Source organism: Pongo pygmaeus, chromosome 3, assembly GCF_028885625.2.
Source record: "Pongo pygmaeus isolate AG05252 chromosome 3, NHGRI_mPonPyg2-v2.0_pri, whole genome shotgun sequence".
NCBI lineage: Eukaryota > Metazoa > Chordata > Mammalia > Primates > Hominidae > Pongo > Pongo pygmaeus.
Window position 1 is genome coordinate 43,365,203 of NC_072376.2, and position 14,184 is coordinate 43,379,386.

Here is a 14,184-nt window from a genome sequence, read left to right on the forward strand (position 1 = left end):
CAGGCTAGTAGGTGTGTAGCAAAAGTTCATTGTTATTTATTTGCATTTCCCTATTGACCAATAATAATAGGCATCTTCTCATATACTTCTTTATCATCTACACATCAACTTTTGTCAAATGTTTGTTTAAATCTTTTGTCCAATATTTGTTTAAATCTTTTGTCCTTTTTTATTTCATTTTTTTAATGAATGAATTTTAAGAGTATGTGTTATAAACATTATACTGAAGATTCTCAGGCAAAAATGAAAGAAGTAAAAGGAATCCAGATTGAAAAGAGACAGGTAAAACTTTTTTTCATTTGTAGTGGCAATGATCATCCACGTAGAAAAGCTGATAGAATCTACAAAAAAAACTAATATAATTAATAAGTTGAGTTTAGAGACATTGCAGGATAGGAGAGCAATATAAAAAATGACACTTAACAGCAACAAATGATTAAAAATTGAAAGTAAAAACATAATGGGCCAGGCACGGTGGCTCATGCCTGTAATCCCAGCACTTTGGGAGGCCAAGGCGGGCAGATCACGAGGTCAGGAGATCCAGACCATCCTGGCTAAACACAGTGAAACCCCATCTCTACTAAAAATACAAAAAAATTAGCCGGGCGTGGTGGCGGGCGCCTGTAGTCCCAGCTACTCCGGAAGCTGAGGCAGGAGAATAGTGTGAACCCAGGAGGCGGAGCTTGCAGTGAGCCGAGATCGCCCCACTGCACTCCAGCCTGGGGGCAGAGCGAGACTCCATCTCAAAAAAATAAAGTAAAATAAAGTAAAAACATAATGTCATTTACAGTGTCATCAAACATATAAAATATTTATGTATAAATCTGACAAAAGATGTGCAAAATATATACAGTGGAAACTGCAAATTAGGGCTTGGAGAAATTAAAGAAGTCTTAAATAAATGGATAAATATACCTTGTTCATGAGTTAGGAGATTCAGTGTTGTAAGATATAAATCTCCCAAATTGATCTCTAGGTTCATCACAATAACAATCAAAATTCTTATAGGCTTTTGTTTTTGTAGAAATCAGCAACCATATCCTAAAATTGTTATGTAAATATGCAGGGCCTGGAATAGCCAAAACAATGTGGAAAAAAGAATAATAATGTTGGAGGGCAAACACTACTACATTTCAATCATGATTTCAAAGCTGCAGTGATCCAAAGAATCCCATATTGGGGAATTGGGGTAAAAGTGGTCAAATAGACTGAAGAAACAAAATAGAGAGTCCAAAAATAGACAAATATTTATGGACAACTAATACCTGACAAATGTGTAAAGGCAACTCAGTGTAAAAAGAATAGTCTCTTCAACAAATGGCATTTAGTTAATTGGATATGCCTTTACAAAAAAATAATCTTTCATTCATCCTTTATATCATAAACCAAAATAACTCAAAATGGATCATAGACTTAACTATAAAACCTAAAACCATACAATTCATAAAAGAAATAAAATCTTGTTACCCTGGATTAGGCAAAAAATTTCTTAGATATAGCACTATAGTTCAAGCCATAAAATAAGAACTTGGTAAACTGTGCTTCATCAAAATTTTAATTTTTAAACTTGCTGCTTTTCAAAAAGTATTAAAATAATACAAAGACAAGCCATAGAGTGTATAATGAATATTTGTACAGCATGCATCTGAAATCATTTCTTTTGCTTGTTTATCTGTTCATTGCTAATATAAGCTTCTTGAGGGTCAGAGTCTTGCTTATATTTTTAAGTGCCTTATGCCTAACATCTAGAATAGTGCTCTGCACATAATAAGTCCTCAATAAACATTTCTCTAATGAAAAAATAGCTGAATGATCTAACAGGCAAACAAATCAGCAAATCAGCACAGAGGCAGAAATTGAGGGTTTGGAGACTTGAAAGCATCTGTAAATAGACATAAAGTATTACTTCTCAAGCTTCGTTGTGGCATGAAATCACTTTGGAATCTTGTAAAATGAAGATTATGATTTTGTAGGTCTCAGATGGGAGTTGAAGTTCTGCATTTCTAAAAACTCCAGCCTATTCCAGTGCTGTTGGTTCTGCTGCCACTCACTGAGTGGCAATGGCATCAAGTATGATTTAACTCGACAAACATAAATACAAATGAAGGTTAAACAACATTGTTTCTTCATGAAAGAATTGACAGTTTATCACGAAATTACAAATGAGGTCACTGCTGAGAAATAGTGTGGAAAGCTAGAAGAGTATTCAGAGGAGAGAAAGACTAAAGAGAATGAGACTTGTTTTCAAAAAAGAAAATGAGTAAAATAGTTTTAATGAAACTTTGCAAACATCTACTATTATGGAAAGTATGAAGACATTGAGTCCATACAATGGAGAGTCAATATTCAAATAAACTAACACTTTCAAAATATCATCTACAAACTTTGAGTGTTTTTGTTTTTTATTTCCTGTTGCTTATTACCCCACCTTTCACTTCCCCATTTTTGCACAAAGCAGATAAGTGAAGAAGCTGTGAAATGCAAATAAATTTAGTAGGCCTGTTGTTAATAACTTAAGGAAGATTTTGATATAAAAAGAAGTCGGAAATTTAATTGTTCAAATGAGATTTGGAGATTTGCTTTAGATTTTGTTCATGTGCTACTTTCCATTTCTACAGAGAATTGAGAATTGAGAGTAATGAGTACCTATTTGATGTTTGTGACCAAAATAATAAAAATTGTCATCAAGGCATACGATTTACATACTATTAAGTTGTCGTTGTTGTTGTTGTTTTCTTTTTTTTTTTTTTGAGATGGAGTCTTGCTCTGTTGCCCAGGCTGGAGTGCAGTGGTGCTATCTCGGCACACTGCAAGCTCCCCCTTGCAGGTTCACGCCATTCTCCTGCCTCAGCCTCCTGAGTAGTTGGGACTACAGGCACCCACCACCACGCCCTGCTAATTTTTTGTATTTTGTAGTAGAGACGGGGTTTCACCATGTTAGCCAGGATGGTCTCCATCTCCTGACCTCATGATCTGCCCACCTCGGCCTCCCAAAGTGCTGGGATTACAGGCGTGAGCCACCACGCCCGGCCCCACTATTAAGTTTTATATAACCTACAACACATTTTTTTTGGAAAAGACAAAACATTTCTGGATGTTATTCCCCAGTCATATAAGCAAATTATTACATTGCTGGATAGCTCCACCAGGCAGTGCCTTCTTATATTGAAATGAAAGTTCACCTTTCATTCAATAGTTTGAGCCCATTTCTGTAGTTCTGTGGAACATAATTCTAATTCCTCCTCCAGGTTCCACATTTTCAAAAAGAGAAATCATGTTGCCAATTCCTCTAGAGCCGAATTCTTCAGCACTTGCAAATATTCCTCAATGACAAGAGTTACAAACACTGTATTATATTGTTTACACTGCTCTTAATTTGTCTTCATTCTCTGTGTCCTATAGAGAATTGTACCAATGGCAGTAACTATCACCCTCAGTACACTGAAAAAAAGGATCTTTCTTGATTCAAACACTATTATTAGTACAACCCAAGTTTACAATTATTTTTTAAACCAAGAGTAGGCACCATGTAAGAATCTGTTTAGTTCAGTAATACACTGCTTCTCATTTGTTTAAATGAAAACTAGGTTCACATCTCCTCATACATTCTGTCCCTCATTTAGGCAACATATATTGGAAGAATGTGAAAAACTGTCTACCAGTTACTGTACAAACTTGGCAAGATATGTAATCTAATTTAACTAGTTTCCCTATTATGCACATAAAATAGACATAATTCTATTTGTCCACAAAACTCATATACATAAAAACAGTATGTGAAAAAGATTATTCATAATAATTAAATCTGCAAGTTTTCAAATTAGACAATTTTAGATTTAAAATATAGCTCTGCTATTACTCTCTCTGACCATGAGTAAGTTTCTTAACCTCCATAACCTTCAGTTACGTTGCTTATAAATATTTTATCAGTACCTAACTTAAATGTTTTTGAGGAAGATGAAATGAGATAATCTACATGGTATTTAGCATAGGTCATGGCATATAGTAAGCAGCTACTAAGATATATCTGTAATATTTACTCCTCATAAAGGGCCTAATCAAGAACAAATTTTAATTATTATATATTCTAATTGACTTAGGTGAAGCAAAGCATTGGTACATTTTAGAAAGATTTCAATTTAAAATAAATTTTTTAAGATTGACTGAAAGAATAAGGTTTGATTATTTTTAAAAACTTAAGTAGCTCATTTTCTTAGAGTACCAGATATTGCCATACACTTTGCCTAAAGATATAAATCTCAAATAATTCTCCAATACCTGATATTAAAAATAATAACTAATATGGTTTGGCTCTGTGACAAAACCCAAATCTTACTTCAAATTGTAATCCCCATAAGCCCCACGTGTCAAAGGTGGGACCAGGTAGAAGTAATTGGATCATGGGGGTGGTTTCCCCATGCTGCTCTTGTGATAATGAGTGAGTTCTAATGAGATCTGATGGTTTTATAAAGGGCTCTTTGCTCATTTGCTCTCTCTTGTCTGCCACCATGTAAGATGTGTCTGCTTTTCTCTCGCCTTGCACCATGATTGTTAAGTTTCTTGAGTCTTCCCCAGCTATGCAGAACTGTGAGTCAATTAAACCTCTTTTCCTTTTAAATTACCCAGTCTCGGGTATATCGTTATGGTAGTGTGAAATGGACTAATACAATAATATATTATTTTTATATAATACTTAACTTTGTGCTTGGCATTGTGCTAGGTCACTTGTGTACCTTTATGTGAACCTTAGATCAATCATCTGATGCAGTTACTACATTTATTTTACAGAGGAAAGAACTGGAATATAGAGAGGCTTTAGCCAGACTGTTTGAAAAAGATAAAAGAAAAATAAAACTTTATAAAATGAGGGCCATTAAAACACACCTTGTTTGAAGAAAAATGATGAGTATATATTCTTTTCAGTGTCTAAAGTTTACCCAGGGGATGAATCAGGACTTTGAGAAGCAAAGGGCAATAATAATTCACTCTACTGAACACACTGATTTAATACACTTGGTAGTAAGAGAATAAAATTCTTGGTACTCAGGGACAAAAAAAATTTAAACTCAGTAAGTAAGAGCTAGAGGTTATATTAAATTCTAATATAGGCATAGGTGTCCAAAAGAATCAAGTTTAACTCCAGTGACATCTAACTAAACACAAACCTAACAACATTTTTGAATGTTTCATAGTCTTTTTGCTAAATTCAATACAATAGAATAATATTATGCCATGAAAGCAGTCTTTGTTTTTCCAGATAGGTCATTTCTAATAAGGTACTTAGCCAAGCTTAAGGCTGGTTGACTTTCAAAAACACCATGTATATAAAGTTGTATTTATTAGTTTTGTTTTGGTTTTAGTATTTTTCTAAGTAAAGTGAGTGCTTTCACTATTTCTTTAGGAATTAAGTAAACATAAAGAAAACAAGAAAGAAAATAAGAAATATGGCTTAAGTATATCTTGGGTATTCACAAAAGAGGTCAGCATTGCTTAGCAACTAAAATTTACATATCTGGACAAAATAAATTCAAATTAAAATAGTAGCTCTCTTTCAGTGAAAAATTTTAAACAAGGCTTTCCCTTTCACCTTATCCAAAATTCTTATAAAAGTTTAGATCTTTGTTACTGATACATTTTTGCGTCAGCATTCCACAAAGTTTAATTTAAAATATGTAGAAACTTGTGTGCATTGATGGTATCCTTCCAAGGCTGGAAATGTTATTCTCTGCTTTCTTTTATTTATAAAAATTAATAAGTTCAGGAGCATTACAATGTTTTTTGGCAAGAAGCCAGATTCTATTCCAAGCTCCTAGTTTGCCACAACACTAAAGAGAGTTACTTGAGTGTCTGTGCTTTCCAAAAGCATTTTCTGATTGTGTTGAAGTATTTCTGAATTTTCTGTTCTTGTTGAGCCTCATCTTGTGCCTCTGAAGTTTTCAGTTCTGTTATTTACTTAGATCTTTAATCATGCATTTTCTTATGAGAACTTTGTAATATCAATAGCTCATTCAACTCTCCTCTACTGAAACACTGTGGCACAGGTAGAATTTTAGGGAAACAAAGAGTTTTGATCAAAGAATTTCCCTGAAAGCCATAGCACATTTTCTCTTCCCAGTTAATCAGCTTGAAGCTTTGCAATAACTTATATAACAATTTGAACTCTTCAAATCAGAAATGACACAATTTTTTTGAGGAAACCAGTCCAAGCGATAAGAAAGATTTTCTATGAGGGGCCGGTGCCTTGTGTAAATTACATAGAAGAAATAACAAAGTAAAGTTGTCCTTAACTGGAGCAAAAATATGATAATCATAAGTAGCACAACTCCCTCTTGAAAAACATCAGATCATATTAGAGGTCATTGATATTATGTCTCATTAATATTCTTCTGTATTGCTGGTGAGTCTTAATTCAAGTTAAATACATTTATGAAGACAAAACTTTTGGGTGCCATTGATTCAGTAAATAATAAATTCTTAATTTGATAGCTGAGAAAATTTTTAAATGATGTAATTTTGATAAAATGCATATTTTATGCTACTTCTTTTAAAAGTCTCTCTCTATATACATATATATGCAAAATTACACATGCATATGTCTGTATATTAAAAGAAAATTTTAACTCTATCAATTACAAACTAAATGTAAGAGCTTACATTCTTATTACATACTTTCCAAAATATCTTTCTATTGGATCTATTGATCCTTTGAAATAAATATTTAATCTGCAAAACCTTAAAGGGAATGGTACGCATTGATTGAAAAGTATACTTTAGCAAAATCACAGCTTACTCTTTAAATATATCACAATATTAACTAGCAACACCAATACTTAATAACCCTGATTGGAGAAACTTTCAGTTCAATATAAGACTCTTTTTTTTTTTTTAACTAACCCAGTGCCTAATTTTCTAAAAGTTAGTAGTAAAAACTGGAGATGGAATTTCTGGAAGTAATGGTGGCTTTGGCTCAATAATTCCTATTTTTGGCCCCTTAGCACTGAAGTCATATCCATCAAATGCATCTGCTCTTGGAACCAAGCTGGCTGTCAATGACTTCTACAGTAAATCCTTCTTCATTCTTGTCTAAAAGAAGGAACATGTTTTGTGACCATTTTCAAACTGAAACCCTGGGCTCTAGGCTAATTAGACTAATAAGAGAGAGATTACTCCATTAGTTGAGGCCAGAGCGCAATGCTCATCATGAGGGGGAGGTCTGCTTCCAACAGAGCACCAGGACAGTTTGGGAAGGAATTGTTCCTAGGCAACCAAAGCAAAAGTTCACACCCCAAAGGAATTATAAAACATTCTCTTACTTCAAAAAACTCTTTTAAATTTTGAATGGCCTTAAATAATGCAAATTAAAACATTAAAATGCCAATACAGGTAAGTATATAATTAATACTTAAATGTCAATATCAATAATACATAATGTTAAGAAGTCTATGAATTCATACCAATTCATCTACTATAGACATAGTCTTTAATCAATATATGATGAATAGATTAATTTTACCGAATTAAATTAGAAAGCCTAGTTATCACTGTGTTCTCATTATAAAAGCTGTTGCAGGCCAGGTGCTGTGGTTCATGCCTATGGTCTCAGCTACTCAGGAGGCTGAAGTGGGAGAATCCTTTGAGTCCAGGAGTTCCAGGCTGCAGTGAGCTATGATCATGCCACTGCACTTCAGCTTGGAAGACAGAGAAAGACCTTGTCTCTTAAAAAAATATATATATAGATATAAAATTTTTCTTATAAGATGTTTAAATTGGGGAATAGAAAAGGGAGAAAAATACAAATAAAGATTTAGCAAGAGTAAAGATCATATTAGAAGAGAAAATGCAAACTAATCCAACTTTAGTAGTGGATTCATAATATCAGAAGAATTACAGTTAAGAAAAAATTATATTGAGACGCATATTAAAGTCGTTCTATTCTAAAGCATCTTTATTTTTTCTGGGAGATAGAACAACAGAAAGCTGAGAAATTAGATAATTATGATTCATGATCTACAATTGAGATTGTTTTGCCTCTCACTCTGAGAAGTGGGTCAAAGCTGATAGGATCATTTGAGTACTGAGAATTTATATATTTGAACATATTGTAGCCTAAGAAGAAAATTTCAAGATACCGAAAATTCTTCTTTGGAGAAACAAATCAACTGTTTCTCCTTGACGATAATAAATTTTGGCTGTTGACCCCAAAATTTAATTTTAAAATTATTGATATCTGTTTTTGCAAAATAATATGAGACAAATGATTTAAAAGTATGTTGCATAACAAAGCTGGGGTGAGAAGAAGACTTTCTAATTATTACTCAAATATTAAATGCAATTTTAAAAAATAATACATTTTACTTAAAATATTATTTCACAATAAAAAAATATAAGCAAAGTAAAAAAAATGACACAACTGTGAGAAAATATTAACAACATAAATCACAAAGGGCTAATATTTCTAATTTACAGAGAACTTTTAAAATCAATAAGATAATGTTCAAAACTTCTATAGCAGTGAACAATATACATAGAAAATTTACAAAAGAGACATAAAAATAGCCATTAAGCATAGGATATAATGTTTGATTTCACTCATAAAGAGAAATGAAAATCAAACAATAGGGAACTATCCCTTCTTATCCATTAGATTGTCAAAAATTAAAAGAAACCTCAATGCACAATATTGGTACAAAAACCAGCTGTCTCATACATTGCTGGTAGAGATACAAAATAGTCCAACCTCTATGGAGGCAAATTTGACAATATCTAACAAACTTTGTGTTCATTTACCTTTTAACTTAGCAATTTCATTTCTAGGACTTTGCCTTGCAATATACCTCACTAATGCAAAATCCTCCAAGTTCATCATGGAAGCATTATTTGTAGCTGAAAAATACTGGTATTTACCTACATGCCCAAGTATGAGAAATCATTGAATAAACTATGATGCATACACACAACAGAGTATAATGCAGCTATAAATAAAAGCTAACCAAGACAGCATTGTAATGATATAAAAATAGACACATAGATTAATAGAACAGAAAAAGTAACCAACAATAACGCCACATACCTACAACCTACTTATCTTTGACAATGACACCAAAAATTTACACTGGTGAAAGAACATCTTATTTAATAAATGGTGCTAGGAAAATTGGATAACCATATGCAGAATAATGAAACTGAAACATACCTCTCATTCTATACAAAAATTAAGATGAATTGATAACTTAAATGTAAGACCCAAAACTATAAAGATCTTAGAAGAAAACCTAGGTAAAACTCTTCTGGACTTTGGTCTAGGCAAAGAATTTATGACCAAGTTCTCAGAAGCAAATGCAACAGAAATGAAAAACAGACAAATTGGACTTAATTAAACTCAAAACTTCTGCACAGCAAAAGAAACAATCAGCAGAGTAAACAGACAACCTACAGAATGGGAAAAAATGTTTGCAAACTCTGCATTTGGAAAAAGGATAAGAGCTAGACTCTACAAGCAACTCAACTCAACAAGAAAAGTAATAACTCCATTAAAAAGTAGGCAAAGACATGAATAGATGTTTTTCAAAGAAGGCATACACATGGCCAACAATCATAAGAAAAAATATTCAATATCACTAATCATCAGAGAAATGCAAATTAACACTACAGTGAAATACACTGTGAGATCACCATTTTACACCAGTCATGGCTGAGTGTGGTGGCTCACACCTGTAATCTCAGCACTTTGGGAGGCCAAGGTGGGTGGATCACCTGAGGCCAGGAGTTTGAGACCAGCCTGGCCAATATAGTGAAACCCTGTCTCTACTAAAAATACAAACATTAGTAGGGTGTGGTAGCGGGTGCTTGTGGTCCCAGCTACTCAGGAGGCTGAGGCAGGAGAATCTCTTGAGTCCTGGAGGCAGAGGTTGCAGTGATCAGAGATCACGCCATTGCACTCTAGCCTGGGCAACAAGAATGAAACTCCATCTCAAAAAAAAAAAAAAAATACACCAGTCAGAATAGCTACTATTACAAAGTGAAAAAACAACAGATGTTGATGGGGATATGGAGAAAATGCAATGTTTACATGCTGTTGGTAGGAATGTAAATTAGCACAACCTTTATAAAAAATAGTATGAAGGCTTCTCAAAGAACTAAAAATAGAACTATCATTTGAGCAATCCTACCACTGGATATATACCCAAAGGGAAATAAATTATAATAGGAAAAAGACACTTGCACTTGTATGTTTATCACAACATTATATACAGTAGAAAATACGTGGAATCAACCTAAATGTCCATCAATGGATGACTGAATAAAGAAAGTGTGATATACATATGCATCGTGGAATACTATTTGGCCATAAAAAAAGATAGAAAGCATGTCTTTTGCAGCAACACAGTTGGAACTGGAGGCCATTATCCCAAGTGAAATAACCCAGAAACAAGGTTAAATACTGCACATTATCTCTTATAAGTGGGAGCTAAACAATAGGTACACGTAAACATACAGAGTGAAATAATAGATATTGGAGACTTCAAAAGGTGGGAAGGTGGGAGGGGGGTGAAGATTGAAAAATTACCTACTAGTTAGAATATTCACTATTTGGGTAGTGGGTACACTAAAAGCCCACACTTCCCCACTGTGTGATATATGCATGTAAGAAATCTGTACTTGTACCCACTAAATGTATAAAAATAAAATAAAACAAATTAAAAAAAGAATAAGGAAGATATCTAGGAAATCATGTAAAATGATTTACAGGGGATATTATTAAATTTTAAAAAAGCAAAGTCCAAAAGAGCATATTTAATATGCTACTATTTGGATAAGACAGAAAGGGATATAAGAAGACATCAATATATCTGTTAATATTTGCTAAAAGAAGTACAGGAATAATAAGCTAGAAAACAATGAAATTGGATGCACACAAGTGATGAAGGAAGTAGGTATGAGAGAGGTGGGAACATCTCTCTTATGAGTATCTTTCTATTTAGATTTTATTTTGGAACCCTAATAATGTTCTACATGCCCAAACAATAAAATAAGATTAATAAAGATAAGAAAGGGAAAAATAACTAAAACTAAAATAAAGGGAGGCAATTATGTGTCCTAAGGAAAAATAAAGAAAATAAATTTATGAACATATTCTTAACTGTACACTGTATATACTGTCTTGGATGATGTGGGGGTATGAGGAACAGACCAGCAAATCTCTTTTTCAGAGGTTTGTTTGCTGGGAATGTAAGTATTTGGGGATAATGTAATCTAAAGAGAATTTCAGGGTCCCCTAAATTATGTCATAAGATTAAGCAAACAAACAAAACGTGTGCATGTGTGTCTGTGTGTATGTGCGCATTCACACATGCGTGGCATGTATACACATCACAAAAGACCTTGAAATGGGCAAAAATATGTTCTTGGATGTCTTGTCTAATTCACTCATCAAAGTTATCTCCATATTTATCTTGATCTATTTCACATATCTGTAAGTTGTTGAAAACTGAATGTAATGTGAATAATTCTTGCCCATGGAAATGCAGATTCATGCATTTGTAATATAATTTTGAAAGTCTTTATTACTTGTATATGTCTTTGCTTTTTGAATTCTCTTTTAAACCAACTACAACATGTTCTTCGTATTAGTCAGGGTTCTCCAGAGGGACAGAACTAATAGGATATATGTATATATGAAAGGGAGTTTATTAGGGAGAATTGGCTCACATGATCACAAGGCCAAGTTCCACCATAAGCCATCTGCAAGCTGAGGAAGAAGCCAGCAGAGGCTCAGTCGAGTTCAAAAGCCGCAAAACCAGGGAAGCCTACAGTGCAGCCTTCAGTCTACGCCTGAAGGCCCAAGAGCCCCCGGCAAACCACTGTTGTAAGTCTAAGAGTCCAAAAGCCGAAAAATCTGAAGTTTGATGTCCAAGAGCAGGAGGAGGAGAAGGAAGCATCCAGCACGGAAGAAAGAAGAAAACTAGAAGACTCAGCAATCAAGGTTATCCCTCCTTCTTCTGCCTACTTTGAAATTTATATTTTAACATGCTTTTTCAAAGCTTTTTATTGTGAAATAATTTCAAATTCAAGGGTTGGATCAGGTGCTGTGGTTCACGCCTGTAATCTTAGCATTTTTGGAGGCTGAGGTGGGAGGATCACTTGAGCCCCAGAGTTTATGATCAGCCTGGACAACATGGCGAAACCCTGTCTCTACAGAAGGTACAAAAAATCAGCCAGGCATGGTAGAGAATCCCTGTAATCCCAGATACCTGTGTGGTTGAGGTGGGAGGATCACCTGAGCCTGGGGGGTCAAGGCTGCAGTGAACCAAGATTCTGCCATTACACTCCAGCTTAGGTGAGAGAGTGAGAACCTGTCTCAGGAAAAAAAGGTGAGGGGAGGGGTGTTGGAGGGGCGTTGGAGGAATAAGAAATATTGATATACTATTTATGTAGATTCACTAATTAATATTGTATGCTATTTGCTTTATTAATTGTTCTCTCTTTATATATAAGATTTTTTCCCCAAATCATTTGAGAATGTATTCTATTCAATGTGGTCCTCTATCCCTAAATATTTCATTGTGTATTTCCTAAGAACAAGGACACTTTGATGACTACAATATAGTTATCCATGTCAATAAATTTAAAATTGCTACACTACTTTATATCACTCATATAATAATTTTTCAATTGATTCAGTAAAGGCTTTTGTATAATCCACGACAGGATCAAATATACTCCATATGATTGTCACAGCTATTTTTTCTCTTTTATTTATAAAATGCTTCCACAGCCTTTCTTTGCCATTAATGGCATTGACATTTTTGAATATTTTACATCCTTTAATTAGGTTTACTTTTAATTGTGCCTCTTCCCTCACTTTTAGTTGTCCTGTGTCTTGTCATGATTAAATTCAGTGTATGCATTCCTGGCCAGAATATTACAAAACAAAGCTGTGTCTTTTATAGGAGACCAACAGTGTCCATCTAGCCCTTATCTGTGATGTTAATTGGTCAAGGTATTTTCTGATTTCTTCACGATATAGGTACTGCTTTTTCCCTTGATACCACTAAGCAATCTATCTGGAGACAAATACTCTTCTTCTCATCAAAATTTCTCCCTTGGTTTATTATTCATCAATCACTCTTTTTTGAATGAATCTTTAAAGTGAAGGTTATAAAATGATAATTTGCCAATCTTATTTCTTCCTTATTAATGAATTAACACTTGGCATTCTATAATAAAAACATCTCCCTTATAATCTATTACCTATCTATTTATTCATTTATTATCTATCTATCTACCTAACATCTAATTTATCTGTCATCTGTACTATCTGTTATTAGTATCATAAAATCAAATTTGTCCAATTATTTATAACTAATTTCTCTACTGAATAACTTTGGTGTTGCATGTGATGCCTTAGATTTGGTGACAGGAGCTTCTGTGTACATGAGATACGTGCCTACCATTTTTTGAGCACTTATATTATTTCTGGCATAACAAAATATCTCAGGCTCATTTTATACTTACCCTGCCAAAGATCTGAAAATGCAGTTTCTTCAAAAACCCTTTTTCTTTTTATTCGGGAAAAAGTATTAGAAAACTAGATCTGAGTGCCAGGTTTGCTCATTACTACTGGAAGAATTTGCCCATATGGTAAAAGATACAAGGGAATAAATGTATGTATTATAGATTGCTATATATAATTATAGTAATATAGTATACAGTTTATAATATATAATTATATATAATATAATTTTATTTTAATTATATATTTAATTATATAACTATAACTACATATATTATTATAAACTGTATATTAGTAACATAGTTTATTATATGTAGCAATATATAGAATTACAGAACTAAAAAGAACCAAGGGTTTTTGAAGAAACTGCATTTTCAGATCTGTGGCAGGCAAAGTATAAAATGAGCCTGAAATATTTTGTTATACCAGAAATAATATAAGTGCTAAAAAAATGGTAGGCACATTTCACATGTACACAGGAGCTCCTGTCACCAAATCTAAGGTATCAGATGCCTTGTCCTACAAGCAAATCTCATCTACATCACCATTTTGACTGGGAATGGTAAATTTTCCAAAATGTAGGACCTTAGTGCATACTTGAATTCTTCTGATACTTGGTACCAAGTATGAATCACGGAAGTTGAAAGTAAGTAAATACATGCCAGAATCAT